Here is a 17,636-nt window from a genome sequence, read left to right on the forward strand (position 1 = left end):
AAAGAAGCGCCCGTCAGGCACACCTATCAAAATACACCTGGATGGACATACCATCGACCCGTCCCAGAGCGCGAAGATACTGGAAATGGTTTTCGAGGCGGATCACACCAACGCCATTCAGGGGAACAAGCTTCAGACTACTGCAGGCCAAGCTACACGTGTGATCCGGCAAATTGAGACTACGACAAGAGGCTTGGGGCAGGCGGACGCACTTCGGCTTGTCTTAGAGTTCCTTTATATAGCTACCTACGGTAGCAGAGGTGCGCATTCAGCCTCGGCGGTGGCCGTATCGCCGGATTTTTTGCACGGTCCTGGATGCTTTGCTCGTCACGTGACTTAATTCGGCAAAACGCAGCACCGCGCGCGCCGCCGCCGCGCATGGGAAAGAGAAAAGGAGGAGAAGGAGGCGGAAGCAGGGGAACATACGCCGGGGCGTGTGAAACGTCGGCGGAGGAACCATATCGGTGGCTTGCCTGCACGGTGCTGGATTCTTTGCTGCTCACGTGATCGACCTCGGCGAATAGCAGTGGTGCCGGTGCGGGGAAATCAAATGTAGAACTCTGCTCCTCCTTCGGGGTAGTATATCGAGGAACTCCAGCTTGTCCAAGCCTTCGTTGTGTTCCGAAACACTTATGCCATCCCAAACGCACTTATCAACGCGATGGAACTAAAACAAATGTACCCAATGAATAGGAAGTCGTACAAGCAGGCCATGGGTCTCCCGATAAGCCCGTCCACGGAACGCCTTCTACGGCTAGGAGTGCACAATACGGCCCAAACGTTGATCGAGGCACATCCCTCCAACCAGCGAGAGAGGTTGATGGTCACGGAAACGAGGAAATTTATCATCTCACGCCTGGTGCTATTGGCCCCGCTCCTTCACACGCTTCCTCAGTCTGAAAGCCTACACCATGCCATCCGGAACAACATCACCGTGCCTTCTCTACGTCACAACATTCGAACAGCGCACCACGAGCAGCGAAGGGAGGCCCGCGCACGGGCCATTCACGAGCAGTACGGAAGTCAACCCTCCTCAGGATACACGGATGCGGCGTCCTACCCCGGAAGAGCAGCCATAACAGCCACCGGTAACGTAAACAACGAGCATTGGTGTAGCGTTGTAATCCCCCTACACAGCCCCCTCCAAGCCGCGGGGAGGCGGCCATAACCCTCGCGTTAACCCACACCGAAGCCGAAGTCATCGTCACCGACTCTCGGCAGGCGTGTCGCTACTTCGATATTGGACGAATTCATACAAACACGCTCCGAATCATCAACGAGAAGCCGCCCACGAGGCAAATCATAAAAGCGTCTGGGTGCCCGCCCAGCACAGCATTCTGGCAGCGAGATCGCCAACCTCGTAGCTCCAAATTTGACCCACCGAGCCGATGCCGAAGAAACCGAGCCCGCACGGATGCGCCTCCATAGTCTTGTACCAAAAGATCACAAAACACTATAAACTAACCCGCAGAACATACCCTTCCGAACACAAGTCACTACTTAAAGATCCGGCGAGACTGCTCCGTGCCCTAGAGGTTAACACATTCTCCCACCCTCCCAGAAATCACCTCGTAGCCCCTACACGATTTTTCCCGCAATGCCGCTTCTGCGGCAAACCCGAGTTTCTTATACACATGTTGTAGGTGGGTGCACACATACAGCACTAGATCTCCCCAACCCTTACAACACCACCGAGCTTTGGGAGAGAGCCTTGACCAGCTCCGACCTCGAGGATCACCTACATCTGATTGCGATGGCCCAGGACGAGGCCCCGAGCTCAAGGCATACTGGAATAATAACGCCTCCCGAAGTATCTTACAGATAATAAAAACGTTTATTATCTTTATATCGCCATAAGTCAAAATGTTTCGAATATTGCAATAAAGGTAGAAGTTTCGCCGAACCTGTCGAAGCTTTGGTTCGACAAAAGTTCACGACATCGCCAGCTATGAGCAATATACTCCGTATCACATAATTGCAACCGGAGCCGACGATATGAACCCCACGGAGCCAACCAAGCAGCCTCAAATTGCGTCGCCATAGTGCTCGTCGTCTTGTACGTTCGTTGTCCCCGACTAATCCATCAAGCACAGGGTCACACCGCCTTTACTCTGCGTGATTGGTTTAGTCGATGGCAAACGTGCGAAGACGGAGAGGGTCATGTTTAAAGCTGCTATTGATTGTTTCCATCCGATCCTAGAGTCGGCTGCGGTTTGACCCAAAATAAAACAGAGTATAGTAAAACGAAATACAACAAGGAAAATAATTCCATGGTTTAACTGTACCAAAGTACCGTTATCTTTCAGACCTCTTGACAGAAACAGCGGTGGCGTTCACGCAGCAAACTCACCAGAAGGTGCCACCAAGTCCGAGCGGGACGACGATGATGGTCTGTAGATTTCCAAAGCGATCGTTTTCTCGTTTTTGTTAATATCTTTTTTTTTGTCTGATCGATAAAGAAATACCTGCTCGCTGCTAACATGCTAGTTGCAATGTCCCTACGTTAAATAACGAGCTATATTAAATTACCCACTACTGTCTTTTCGCGTGTTTATCATAAAAGCTTAAGAAAAAATGAAAGCCGTTCACAACTCCCTGTAACGCCGAATTAGAGCGCAGCTCTTGAGGAGGAGGGGGGAAGGGTACTGAAGGCGGGGGGTCATGTGACCTCGGGGGGGGGGGGTCACGTGATCTCGGGGGGTCACGTGACCTTAACGATGACGATCCGATGACGTCATCAGTGACGTCACAGATGACGTCATCAGTGATGATGACGATGCGGATGTCAATGACGTCATCAGTGATGATGACGATGCGGATGCCGATGACGTCATCAATGATGTCACTGATGACGTCATCCGTAATGACGACGATGAGGTCACTTCCGTCTACCCTCGAAATCGAAACCTACATTATCGTCTGCCATCAGTGCCTTGGTGCCATGTTGGAGGCGTTTGGCGTCTTATTGCTGCAGCAGTAGTGTAGTAGGGCCCTGGCGTTTGTTTCGCTCGCGTATGATGATAAAACAAATGAGTGGTGAGCAGCCGATAAAAGACAGGTCAGAATAAGCGTGACTTGGGTTTAAGATCCTCGGACGGCATTCCAATGTGCTCATGGAGCGCCATCGCTCGGCACTTGAACGCCTCGCATGAGTTCCAACGGACAGTCAAAAATCCGACCCTTGGCACGCTACTAGAAAGCCGCCCCCCTCACCCAGACACAGACACATACTTTCAAGTACTAATGGCGCAAGAAATATGATTGGTTCCAGACCTTGTGTAATCGCTTGTATTCTGAAACAGTACCCCAGCGGTTTAGTTTTCTATGCACGTTCACTGTATGCATCACCTATCCGCAGTTGCTATGCACCAAAGTGATGCTTTGAGAAGCAACAATTAAGGTCACCATATGCAGCATACGCTGGTCAAATTCGCAGATTTGTAACGTTTCAACTTTAACGGTTTCTGTTAAACATAGAGGCTCATAGTGGAGATTTCGGAAAAAAAAAAAGAATGGTCAGAATTTGAGAATAAATCTTGTAGGCCATCATTACAAAGAGAAATAGACCATTTTCACAAGTCAGAGTCACGTTGTGGCAGCCCCAAAAGTTCAAATATTGCCACTCTAATGGCCGTGATAGGAGATCATGCTCGCCTATATGAAGCTCCCTCAACTTCGTGAATGGAAGGTAACGTAAAAGGACCAACATGCTTACCGCTTTCTGTTTTAGAGGACGTTCACTTTTTCTGGTGTGCAGAAGCTCTGTTGCGGCGCCATTGGAGCGTACGTTTGGCTCTCCACAGGGTGGGCAGACTGACTTTCGGGAATGGTCTATTGGACTTGCAACTTTTAGTTTGTGTGGGCTCTTGCATGTATGAATCATAACTGTTTTCCCTTAAAAATAATGTCGGCTGAACCTGGCCCCCGAGAGCGTCGCAAGGTACAGCGTGCAGCACAGGGCATAGCAGGTCGCTGTGCGTCATATCGTTCTTTTCGTAAGCTGATTCCCCCCTCTCCCCGTTTTCCATTCGGCCCCCTCCGTCTCCGTCTCGTGGCAATCTGGCCTGATGCAGAGAAAATGTTGCCGACCCCTGGTTTAAAGGATATGCTCTTCAATACACCAACCAACGTTACAAGATATCTCAGTTATGGACCTCCTCGTTGCCGCTGCTTCCATAAGCAGCCACCCCCCCTCGCCCCAGAGGCACGCCTTCCGTCGTTGGACGCGCTCCCGTTTCGAGGACGGCTGCGGTGGTAACTGCTGTGTATTCTGTTGAATACACATGTTTTGAAGCACAGCTTCTAGGTGGCGTTTCGCCGTACTCCATGGAACACAGTTTTGAAACAAAAATCTACGAGGCTTTCAAAGGATGGGAGGTGGGCGGGAGTTGGTTAAGGGGGAGTACCCCACCGCGGAAATTCCAGAGCTGAGCGAATCTAGTATTGTTGACACCAACTCAACTCTGACGTCACGCCACTGCAGCGGCGCTGCTGTCGGTACCGCGCATGCGCAGACGTACGCGAATCTGGATTTTGTACGCGTGGGCAGTGCTCACACAAGGTGTGAGCTTGTGAACTTGTTTGTAAACACCGTGTTAATATGTAGTGCCGAGGCAATCATTGTCTGCTCTCTGCAGCTTTCTTTTACAAGGAGCCCACGTCGACGGTGGCGGCGAAATCCTCTGCCACGACCGAAGGCGAGCCGAGGGACTTCCACGAGGTTCCGGACTTCAGGGTTCCAAGTTCGGGGCCGGGGGCCTCGTTCGGCGCGAAATGCTGGTCGGACCGGAACTGCGAGTCTCGTTCGGGTCTGGTCTGTCGCGGGTTGGTTTTTCCATTATTCAGTCCCGCTATAAATACCAAAAGAAAAATTAAACAAACAGCACGCACTAAAACGTTTTACACTCTGAAAATCCAAGGTACAAAAGCCTTCTTCCGCAAGGTAAGAAATTACCCCTCACCACCAGTCCCATTTCCCTTTTCTCTCACCGGTATCTTGACGGCCGGGGACTCCTCTTGTAGGAGCTGGATAGGCGGAGATCTTATCCCGGCTTATCCAGCCCCAGGATTCACCTACAAAAGAATTCCCCCACCGTCAAGATAGCAGTGGGAGAGGAGGAAAGGGAAAGATGGCGGGGAGGATTTTCCCTTCCGGCGGAAAATGATCTTGTAGGTCTGCCTTTAAGCACAACCCCCACGGGGCATTATTGCTACGGCCGTGGGACCACCAACTCTTCTCTTCGTAAAATAAAAGGAGAGTAGATGGATATACAAACCAGCGATTCCGGCTTTAAAAGCCCCTTTTCGATATTGCAACAGCCTACATCGGTGGCCGCCGTTGTTTGAACACAAAGCCCGTGACTTGATCCAAGTCCTCGCCGTGTGCTAACGCAAGACCCGTCCTCGACACGAGCGGAGCCTTGTTCTCGTCGAACGTTGTCGCAGCTCTCGTGTCCAATACATGCTCAGAGTGCTCCCAAACGATGGCGGATCCGGATCATTAGCGCTGTACCCACTAGAGGGTGCTCACTTTTCCAAAGTGTACATTTTAGAGCGCAGCTCTTAGGGGCCCGTTTCCGGCTTGAGCGGCGTCGGCGTCGCCGTCGCCGTCGCCGTCGGCGTAACCGCGCGGTGCATTATGGGTAAACATTCCCCGCTAAATCTAGCGGAAAAAATTCCCCGCTAATTCTAGCAGAAAAATTTCCCCGCTAAATCTAGCGAAAAAAGTTTCCCGCTAGATTTAGCGGAAAAATTTCCCCGCTAAATCTAGCGGAAAAATTTTCCTTGCTAGATTTAGCGGGAAAAATTTCCCGCTAAATCTAGCGGAAAAATTTTCCTGCTATTAGCAGGAAAAATTCCCCGCTAAATCTAGCGGAACAAATTTCCCCGCTAAATCTAGCGGAAAAATTTCTCCGGTAAATCCTAGCAGAAAAATTTCCGCTAAATCTAGCGGGAAAAATTCCCCGCTAAATCTAGCGGAAAAATCTTCCCGCTAGATTTAGCGGAAAAAATTCTTCGCTAAATCTAGCGGAAAGATTTCCCCGCTAAATTTAGTGGAAAAATTTCCCCGCTAAATCTAGCGGAAAATTTTCCCCGCTAAATCTAGCGGAAAATTTTCTCCGCTAAATCTAGCTGAAAATGTTTCCCGCTAAATCTAGCGGAAAAATTTCTCCGCTAAATCTACCGAAAAAAATTTCTCCTCTAACTCTAGGGGGAAAAATTCCCCGCTAAATAGCGGAAAAATTCCCCCGCTAAATCTAGCGGAAAAATTTCCCCGCTATATCTAGCGTAAAAATTTCTCCCCTAAATCTAGCTGAAAAAGTTTCCCGCTAAATCTAGCGGAAACATTTCTCCGCTAAATCCAGCGGGAAAACTTCCCCGCTAAATAGCGGAAAAATTTCCCCGCTAAATCTAGCGGAAAAATTTCCCCGCTAAATCTAGCGGAAAAATTTCCCCGCTAAATCTAGCGGAAAAATTTCCCCGCTAAATCTAGCGGAAATTTTTTTTTGCCGGTTACCCCCCCGAGGTCATGCGACACCCCCCCCCCCCCCCCTCCCCCCTTCCGCCCTGAGAACAAATAACCCTCAGTACCCTTCACTCCTCCTCCTCAAGAGCTGCGCTCCAATTCGGTGTTACAGGGAGTTGTAAACGGCTTTCATTTTTTTTCTCTTCTAAATTACTCTACTCATTTTGCACGCATAAATCGACTTGCTTCAAACTTGCCACAACCCCCCATTTGGTCTCTCTCTCTCTTTATTTGAACTTGATTAGGTCTAGCCCAGAGACGTCCCGCTGTGCATGTCCTCAAGCGATGCCGGTGTACCTGGACCAGGGGAGGCTCAGCAAATGCTCCAGAGGTCGGCAATCTCTCGCGTTGTTCGCGCTTCTTTTTTTCTTTTATCACCGAATGTCTTTCATCGGCTGAATTCCACCAGAAAGCCGCCACAAAGAACCGTTACGTCAACCTTGCCGCTCAATTTAGCGGGGAAAAACTGACGTCACGTGACCACGAACTGAGACCTCGTCAGGTGACGTCGTGTGACCCCAAGTCACGTGATGTCAATTTCCCCCTAAATGTAATGGGAAAAGTGTTCACGTGACGTCAATTCCCCTGCTAAATTTGGCGGAAAAATTGGCGTGAGGGGGCATGTGACTTCTCGTCACCTGACGTCAGTTTCTTCGAGGAAGAGCTGCGGGGTGGTGGTTTGCACTTTACCCGTTCTATGCTCCCCACATTAGCTTGAGAATATAGCGATATCTTGAAGTTGCCGTATTTTTAAATTTGAGTATATATTTTTTGTTATAATTGAGTTCAAAAAGCACTTAGGTTCGAAAAAAATAGTGCACAATAAAAACACGATGCTGTAATTTATTACCTCTTTTGAGATACCTTCCCAGATAATATAATTTAATATATCCGCTCCGACCTCTTACGCGTCTGCCGTCCCCACAAGCTCTATTCTCCTTCACTTTGTCCAAAAAGATTGAAATATGCTACCTCAACTTTGCGTTGCATTTCTAGATCAGACTCCGGCTCTCTCAAAAACTGGCTGGTACGCCAAACAAGCATGAAGAAATGTCTCATCGTCCTTAGAGTACACGCAATATCGGACGTTATTTTAGTGCACCCTGCGTGCCTGCATAGTTTCTTCCAATTTTCTTGCGTGTGCAGCGAGGACAATGTATGAGTCGTGCGTGAGCGATCAGGAGTGCAGCTACCAGAACCCCAACCTCCGCTGCGTGGACTTTCTCTGCTACTGCCCGCAACCCTACCAGCTCATCGACTCCCGCAAGTGCCTCCTGCGTACGTGAGCCTTCACGTGCAGTACTCACGCGCGAAAAAGACCGCCTTTCGTTTCTTTTCAACGCCTCCTCCTCTGTCCCACCGTAACTTGGCAAAGTGCAAAGGCTACTTTGCAAACGAGCAAATCAGCGCGTTGAAGAAGGCACTTGACTGTACTCTATTTCGCTAGTTGCGCGCTCGCAGTAGGATCAAGGGATGACTCTATTTGACGGGTTGACGGGGAAGGGGGGGGGGGAGGGGGGGGGGGCAGTGTCGGAATATCCAGCTCTTTCAAGCAGAGGTTGGCAAACGGCGGCCCGCAAGACATTACCGTGCGGCTTCTGAGACGCTACTAAGACATACCCCTACCCCTTTCTACCGCCACCGAACTCATACATACCAGAAGTATAATGGCGTAAGGATAATGGTTGTTTGCAAAACTGGTGTAATTGGATGTACTCAATCTCAAACGGCCATCAAGGGACCACCTTCCTATGCATGTGCACCGTATTATTCCTCAGCCATTCTTTTGCAACAAGGCGGTGCATTGGGTATTAAGAATTAAGGTGGCCGTGCCTAGCATAAATATCGCTCTCAGCGGCAGTCCATACCATACGTCATTGAATAAAGTCAATGACGAGGCATAGTCAGCCAGACCGCATCACTACGTCAAGCTGTATATAAACCTCAGGCGGGACGCGAATTCGGCCAGGTATTTTAAGCGGATCGAGCAAAATTATAAACTTTTACTACACGCCGAAACACCTTGTAGTGCTCGCGCACTTGTACAGCTGCCGTCGAAGCGGTAGAATCGTAATCCATGCGCGAGTGTCAGTAAAACACTCATGCTTCTATGAATAAAGAGAGTGATCGCCAATCGACTTATGTTTGCACCAGTACTGTCGTCTTTTTTTTTTTACTTTGTTTTTTATGTAAACCCAGAGTAATAATTTTGAACTGACTACAAATAGGTTTTGTTAGCAATTTTTTTGTAGTTTTGTTTGCTGTTTAGGCGCGGTTATACTTGGTATATCTAGAACCCCTGCGGCAGAAAAGGATCGGAAATATTACTTATCTCCCTCTGCGAAAATGTTATTCACTTTGTAATTCAGCAATACATTTTCAACTATTTACCTTTGCGACGTTTCCCATACAGGTCTTCTTTGTTTTGCTTTCCTTTTATAAACCTGAAGTCGCCAATGCACTTTAACTGATCGACCCGGGAATGCCCTCTAATCTTTTATAGTTCTTTGTAAAGTAAAGGCCAACTACAGCACTTAATATTATCTTGAAAAACTAGACTACAGCCCTGAGTGTCAATTTATATTGACCTATGCAGTTTAAGTCAGTGCGCAATACGGGCTATGATTTTCTTTCCCATTTTACTTCGGGTCTTTCGCCGTTTATTCTATTTCTTTTTTAAGGAGCGGTCAAGAAAACTTGCAGGTAACCATAGTGAGCTTGGTTGTCAATTTTAAAGATGAGTACAAAAAAGCAACTGCATAATCGGGCTTACTTTGTGGATACCCACGGGGAGCCATCGAAGCTTTTACATAAGGAACATAGATTAGAATGGCGGCTGCGTACTGCGGACCACAGGGGCGCCAGCTTCAGTCCGCCCCCAAAGTGACGGCACGAGCTCTTCGAAGGAACGCAAAACTGCGTGCGATCTAGAAAAAGTTCATGTTAACGTGACAAGTAAGCATAGCTGCACCACTGCATCAAGCGACAACATATATGGAAACAAAAATTCACCCTGTCCTTCGCACAGTTGGCCAGCTAGACGTCTGGTGATTTTTCTTGAATCGCCTTTTAGAAAAGAAAGAATAAACCTTCTTGGAACACACATATCTACCTTTCCGTTTAACACGATGCTGTGGTATTCGACTGCACATTAATACCCGGTGCCCTGCCCTTTTTGCCTTCGGTTCATTACTCTACGAAGCAAGAGGCCTGCACAAGAAGTGCAACAGCCTCCCGCGTCGTCGGCTCCGCGTACAACTAACTAGTATGGACTCGCCTCGCCAGGGGGAGGAGTGGTGCTGCGTATGCGCGGCGAAACTTCAGCCGCACATTCCTGTAGGATGATAACCCTCGGACGCTTTCAGTCTCTTTGGCTCCTTGAACTTTGCATCAGAACTGTCTGGCTCTGCTAGAATGATGATGGCAGAACCTTGGCTTCAAACAGAGATTCAAGATCCTCGCAATATAGCACGGGCCATATCAGCTTAAGGCCGATTCACACACTTGCGTCGAGTCCGACCGTGTGTAACTGCAACGGTTATTACCGTAAAGCAATCGCATTCTCCTCCCCCCTCCCCCCCCCCCCCCCCCCCCCCGAGCAAAAACCCCTATTCACCGTTTTTTTTTTTTTTTTTTTTTATCCGGTTTGTTTTGCTTATGTTTTGCAGCGATTCGGCCCGCGGCAGCATAAGGCTGCCGACCCATGTTTTAGAGGACCTCGGTGTCGTTTCTGAAGCGTTTCCGATATTTGCAGCAGCCAGCTCGTCGAGCCCCAACTTGCTCCTGGCAATCGCGCCGGCCGTGGTGCTGCTGATCGTCTTGCTTTTTCTGGGGGCGTCGTACAGCTACCGAAAGTAAGTCATCTCTACCTGAGGGTCCGGATAAGTGCGAACCAGGGAACACGCAATTACATGGACCCGGTGGAGTATTTGGAGAAGCTTCTGGAGTAAGTGAAGAGGCCAGTCTCAGCACCCTGTCTGGCGCGTTTCCGTGGAAGTCACATCACCTGGATTACGGGGGGTGACAAAGGGAAGTGTCGAAAGTGACCCATTGTCTTATTCCACAAGCTTTTCTGGCACGCAACCTGGTGGGAATAACTCAAAATGAAAACCAAATGATGGTTACTTTGGAAGGCCAATAGAAGGATATAAAACTTTTTTTTTTCTAATTGTAAACTGGATGAACGCTGCAAGCACAGTAGTCATGTAATACAGTTTAAATAGGTTCTATTTAGCCCGTAATATAAATTCCTTGCAATGGTAAGATCTAACCTATCGGTCCCGTTAAGCACGGAACACATCAGCGGTGAAATTGGGCGCTGCGGGTCGTGTGCCGCTCGCCGCTAGGCGCGCCACAGGCTCACCGCGCGGCTTTATCTATATCAGCCAGATCCTAGTGACGCGGCACCTCTCGGAAGTGATAGGGACGTCAGCAGCGGTTGCTATGATACTGCCGCGTGGCGCCCGTTTTCATCGGTCATGTGTGGCCGGCTTTGCAGCTCTCGTATCGCGCGTTGAGATGGCTACGCGCTCCTGTGTCGAGGCAGTTTTCCCTCGAGGGCACGTCGAGATTAAGTTTGAGTCGATGCGTTCGCTACCGCAACGCTTATAATCAGTGACGTACCAACTTGTTTTAGAGTGGGGGGAAAGGGGGGGGGGGGCGGAGGCGAACCAGACCCCCCTCCCCCCCCCCGGGTCGCATATTTTTACTAGTAATGGGCCAAACTTTTCATGAATAAAAAATTCGGCGCAACTTTTGCTGAACTTTTCTAAAGATTTGGCAATGATTCGGTAAAAATACAATGCTACCAGACTTAACATTGATATTTTGTTTTTTCTAACGAAAAAAAGTTTGTTTTTTCTTCTTAAAATAAATACAACAGGTAGTGCCCATTGAAACAGTTATGACTAAATAAGGTGATATTCTAGGAGATAATTGTATCGATGCCGTTTTTGTGTGTTTACTGACAATTTTAGTGTTTGCTTGCAGAAAGTGGCGTGACAACGAGGTTGGGTAGTACCCGGTGCAGTCACGAATCACGCTACGAGAGTTTTTATTTTGAGGCTTCATCAGCGCACGGCTGCAAGTGTGTTTACATTGTTAAAATAAAGGCAATAACTGCGTTCTTACTTTCTCTGGGAGTCACCGTTTCGTGCGCGTAAACGGATGCCACGGTTGATGAGCCTTCAACAGAAGAGATAACAATATTGTAAATATGCATGTTTTTCGATATCAGTCACTTGACGTCAGCTTTGCATGAAAGTGCGCGTTCCATATTCGCAACGTGCCGTTTTTAACCTTTAAAATTCCGGTTTCTGGTGTTAGGACACACACGGACGTTTAGGAAGATAGGGAGAGTTAGGAATGTCGGATGTGCAACGTCGAGCATGATAGTTCTATGTTTAACGAATACTTTTCATAAGTGTTTACTAAGAGTGCTTGGACTCCGTCCCCACTCTCCTTAAAGGGCTTTACGAGCGCATGCATCCTATTAACGTTAACTCCGCCGGTATAAAAACATTGATTGATAAACTAAAACTTACTTCGTCCGCTGGAACCGATATCATCAACTCTAAAATTTAAAAGAATTACCAGTGTTATTTCTAGTGAGTGTTTGAAACTCATCTTTAATCAGTGCTTATCTCAAAGCTGTCTTACATCTGACCGGGAGGTGGAAAGGGTAATCCCAGTCTTTAAACGGGGCAGCCGCTCTTCCGCATCTAATTATCGCCCTATTTCTTTGACTTCTATTTCTTGCAAACTACTTGAGCATATCTTCTACTCCAATATCATGAGGCACCTAACATCCCATTTCTTTTCTTTGAACAGCAGCACGGGTTTCGAAAGGTACATTCCTGCGAAACACAGCCCTGCGACTTCATCCATGGCTTGCACACTAACCTTGAATGTCACGTCCAGACTGAAGCAGTTTTTTTTTTATTTTTCCAAAGCGTTCAACCGTGTCCCCCATCAACGCCTTCTTTCTAAACTATCATCTCTTTGCCTCGACCAATAACCGTTTGCATGGATTCGTGACTTTCTTTTTTGCCGTGTAAAGCTCACGTCCATAATGATCATGAATCTTCCTTAATAAATGTATATTCGGGTGTTCCCCAGGGGTTCGTACTTGGGCCCTGACTCTTTTTAATACTTATTAATGACATTCCCATTGGGATTTCTTCAAAAATACGCTTTTTCGCCGACGACTGCGTCATCTATAACAAAGTAACTTGTGTGCAAAATAATAACCAGCTTCAGGAAGATCTAGATAAAATTAACAATTGTTGCAAAGAGTGATTATGTCATTAAACAAGTGTAAATGCAAACTAATTCACTTGACTAGGAAAAAAACCACCCTGTCATTTAATTACTTCTTGGAGTTCGATCTGATTGAGACCGCTACTGTGTATAGATACATTGGTGTAAGACTAACATCTGACCTTTCCTGGAATAACCACATTGAAGCGATTACTGCCGACTAATCTAGAGCTCTTGGACTAGTCAGACGTAACTTAAGAAGCGCCCCACCCTTTGTCCGTAAGATAACCTTTGACACGTACTTCAGACCAAAGTTAGAATATGCTTCAACCATCTGGAATCCCCGTCAACTCTACCTCATCAATACCCTAGAGGGAGTTCAGAACAGAGCTGCTCGCTTCATTTCGTCCACTTATGACTTTTCGTTCAGTGTCTCAGCGCTAAAAACTCGACCAATCATGTCCTCTTTCCAGCTTCGCTGGAAAGCTTCTCAGCTGTGCCTTATTCGTGAAGTCTACTACCACATTGCCGACCTCAAAACCACTTTTTTACTAGCCCCCGACCTAACATCTGCTCGCCTCAACAACGTCTGCACCATCAAACGCATTTCTGGCTCTACTAACGCTTTCAATAACTTATTTATTCCTCAAACCACCAGCGACTGGAACATTCCCCCATCCTCCATTGTCACCATCTGGGACCCTGCTGATTTCTCCTCTGCAGTAAAACTAGACCTTTCTTGGCCCATGCGATGGTGTGCGGGGATAGGCAGATAGGTGAAAACCCTTACGCAGAGCGCCTGCCAGCCAGACTTGTACGTAGTTCAACTACTTTACTCAAGTTACTGTAGTTTAACTACTTTTCTGGGTAGTTTAGTAATTTTTATTTACATTTCTTTTCTGGTAATTAGTAGTTTACTTTAACTACTTTTCCGAGTGACTTCCATTGAAATTACAAATTACTTTCTAATTTTAGTGGTTGTTTTGCCTATCAACAGACAAAAGATGTTGAAAGATCAGGTGATATTTGCAGAGTGGGAAGCATGTGGCGTAGAAAAAGGGGGGGGGGAAGGAAGAAAGTGATTTGGATAGTCCAAAACCCTCCAAAATTTTAACGAGCCCCCCCCCCCCCCCCCCCCCACTGCAACAACACCGCTGCGAGGCGCGGGAAGCGAACAGACACGACGCAAGAGAGGCCGAGTAATTCTGGGGTTAGCTCCGAATACTGGCCTTCTTTGTATTCCGAAGCTCAAGGAGACGACGCATTTGAAGAAAGGCCTTGTCCCCGCTTCTCCCCAATGTAGGAATTCTTGCCCACTACAGGAGGTGCACACACTGCATCCTCACTCAAAGGAGGTAACGCAATGCAGCACCCGCTCTGAAGTTAATCTGGTGCTCCTGTATAGCTTGTGCTGTCTTTCGAGATGTCGTCTGGTAATTTTTCTGAGTGATAGAATGGCGGCTATAAGACCGATACAAATAAGTGCCTTATAAGTTGATTGTGTTAAATGGTTCGTCAGCGAGAATAAAGCAATTACTCTATGGCGTATTAGTCGCTGCCATTTCCAAAAAAAAAAACAAAAAAACTGATGCACCTTCAATTTTGCCGCCTTTCCTGAAAAAAACCTTATGCACCCCCAATTTTTCCTAAAACAATGCATCCCCCCCAAAAAAAAAACAACAAAAAAACACGACGTATAGGGAATGAAAGGGCATTCTGAAAGAGTGTGTTGAAAAGTACTTCTACTATACATTGGAAGTTCATTATATTTATAGTATGTTCCTTAAAGTACATTGCACCCGGTGTACTTACTACTTTACCTGAAGTACATGACCTCTAATTTACTTTGAACTTCCAAGTAGTTTTTATACCTACATAATGCAACACTGTAAGCAATCAAATACTCTTTGCAAAATCAAGCTCAGGTAGTGCTGAACCTCAAAGGTGAAATGATACATCCGCAGAACATCCTTGACCAAAAAGAAGTAACCAACAATTAGGCATGCAGAAGCAGAACCAGCTATTAAAGCATTTTTGTGAAAACACAAGCCGCTTTATATTCGCCTAGCTGAATTTCGCCCATGCATTAAAACCTATGTAGGTACCTCCTTGTTAGGATAGACAAAAATAAAAGAAACTTCAAAAGTAATTTGCTACTTTTTGTGGTAATTAGTAATTTACTGAATTACTTTCTATTTGAGAAATTTCTACTCCACTCAATTTATTTTGAGGCCCATACTCAATAACGTAACTCAATTACCTTTTGAGTAGCTTGTACATGTGTGCTGCCAGCCCGCCACCACATATGAAAAAGAAAAACAGACAAATAAATGTACAGAATATAGACACTACAGGAAGTATGTAAAAAGGAAAAAAAAATGTGAAAGCTGTTTACAACTCCCTGTAACACCGAATTAGAGCGCAGCTCTTGAGGAGGAGGAGGGAAGGGTACTGGGGGTGAAGTGACCTGGGGGGGTCACGTGACGATGCTGATGATGTCATCAGTGACGTCACTGATGACGTCATCCGTGATGATGACGATGACGATGCGGATGCCGGTGACGTCATCAGTGACGTCACTGATGACGTCATGAGTGATGATGACGATGACGATGTGGATGCCAGTGAGGTCATCAGTGACGTCACTGATGACGTCATCAGTGACAATGACGATGCGGACTCCGATGACATCATCAACCATGATGACGAGGACGATGCGGATGTCGGTGACGTCATCAGTGACGTCACTGATGACGTAATCAGTGATGATGACGATGACGATGCGGATGCCGGTGACGTCATCAGTGACGTAACTGATGACGTCATCAGTGATGATGACGATGATGATGCGGATGCCGGTGAGGTCATTAGTGACGTCACTGATGACGTCGTCAGTGATGATGACGATGACGATGCGGATGCCGGTGACGTCATCAGTGACGATGACGTCATCGGGGAGGTCACGTGACTCGGCGGGGGGTCACGTGACCCTGGGGGTGGTCACGCGACCTCGGGGGGTCACGTGACCTTGGGGGGTCACGTGACTTTGGGCGTGACGTGTCCTTGGGGGTCACGCGAGCCTGCGGGAGGGGTCACGTGACCTCTGGGGGTCACGTGACCTTGGGTGACCTTGGGATGACCTTGAGGGTCGCGTGACCTTGGGGTGACCTTGGTTACGCCGACGGCGACGCCGCTCAAGCCGGGAACAGGCCCCTAAGAGCTGCGCTCTAAAACGAAGCGAGAAACATTTATTTATTTATTCATATTACCCCTAAAGGCCCTCGTGAGAGGGTATTACAGGGGGGGTATTACATGTATTACATAGAGGGTATTACATGTATCACAATATGACGAGGATGCCAGATGGATCCCATACAATCCGGCAAGCTGTCGTTACTCTGCCCCGTTTGTCGGCAGTGGGCTGCGCACTCTGAGCGTAATTCTCAGTTGTCAGTCAGTGTTTCAACTACCTGGTTGCATCAATGGAGAGGTCAAATGAAAATCACGTTATCCAGAATGCACCGCATCATTTGTCACTTGCGCAGTGGACTGAGTAAATTACTCGTCGATCTTCTGTTCTAGAGGCAGAAAATATTGAAGAGAACCACACCCGCCAAAGCTCACAAACGCACAGTTACCGTGTAGCCTACTCCAGACCTCGCCGTAATCGATGGTTGTACTAAACTGTGCGATGGTAACCGCGCGACTGCGCGGCGTCCATGGCCCCGTCGAGTTCGTGTGCGTGCGCAGACATTTGCCAAATTTTTGCCGAATCTTTGCCGAACTTTCCTTCAAAATATCGGCATGTGCGGAATTTTGCCGAATCTGAAGTTCGGCGGATTCGGTCCATCACTAACTTTTACGGCGTGTGTGCGTGTAGGCATTGTAAAAGAGTGGGGGGCGGGAGGGGGGAGGGAAGGAGAGGGCCAATTGTGTATGCGCACCGGGCGCCTTGGTCATTGGTTCCTTTTACGGCGCAGGCGATAGACCCCCTAGCAACGACGCTCACGCCGGATTTAAGTTCCCGCGCGGTACCGAGCTCACGGTCGGCAACGCGCGGGAACTTAAATTTTGGATTCGGACGGCGCGTGTATCACTCGAAGCGCGTTAACCCACCCCCGCGCCTGCATTAACGCCGCTTCGCGGCGACAGTGTGCGGCTGCTAATTACAAATCTATTAACCCATTTAGCCCCCCCCCCCCCCCCCCGCCCCCTCTCCCTTTGCGGCGTCCAGTCGGCAACCCAAGCCCCGCTGTCCCCCACGCACTTCCGTAAATAGAGTCCCATATGATTTAGTTCAGCGATGTTTCGTCAACAACATTCGTCTTTTTTTTAGTGTTAATGGTAAAAAAGGAATGTCGTAAATATCGCTAAATGCCTCGACAAAACAAAATGTTCGAGGAAAAAAATAAAAAAAAAAGAAGTAAGCCCACACCATAAATAGAACCCCGGCCTGATACGTATGAGGCAAACATGTCATCACTAAGTTACGCTACCTCTTCGGAAACTCGCATTGCGTCCGCTGCCTATGTTGACGGCGGCAGCGCCTATCTCCAAGCAAGCAAGCAAAACTTTATTTTGTATAAAGGTCTACATCCTGGTCCGGACGGCCTGTCCGGCCCACGTCTCGTGGATAGATTCCGCAAGGGGACCGTGGAGCCTTGTTCGTGGAGTAAGGCCCCACGTACCAGCCAATCCGGCGTGAGCGCCGTTGCAAGGGTTTGTATCGCCTCCGCGTTAAAAATATGCCCGCGCGGGTCGGGGGCAGTGTCCTGGGTATTTCTTGGCCGCCGCTGGCCAGTGTTTGCCCTGCCCAGTGGCGGCTGTTTCAAGGGAGGGGGGGGGGGGGGGT

The 17,636-nt window shown here is 48.0% G+C and overlaps 1 pseudogene; it reads left to right on the forward strand.

Moving 5' to 3' along the window:
- Positions 1–661: 661 nt before the first annotated feature.
- LOC115317389 overlaps positions 662–17,636 on the forward strand; it is a 60,089-nt pseudogene continuing 43,114 nt past the window's right edge.

This window comes from Ixodes scapularis, unplaced genomic scaffold (genome assembly GCF_016920785.2).
Source record: "Ixodes scapularis isolate PalLabHiFi unplaced genomic scaffold, ASM1692078v2 PGA_scaffold13__105_contigs__length_92229423, whole genome shotgun sequence".
Lineage (NCBI taxonomy): Eukaryota > Metazoa > Arthropoda > Arachnida > Ixodida > Ixodidae > Ixodes > Ixodes scapularis.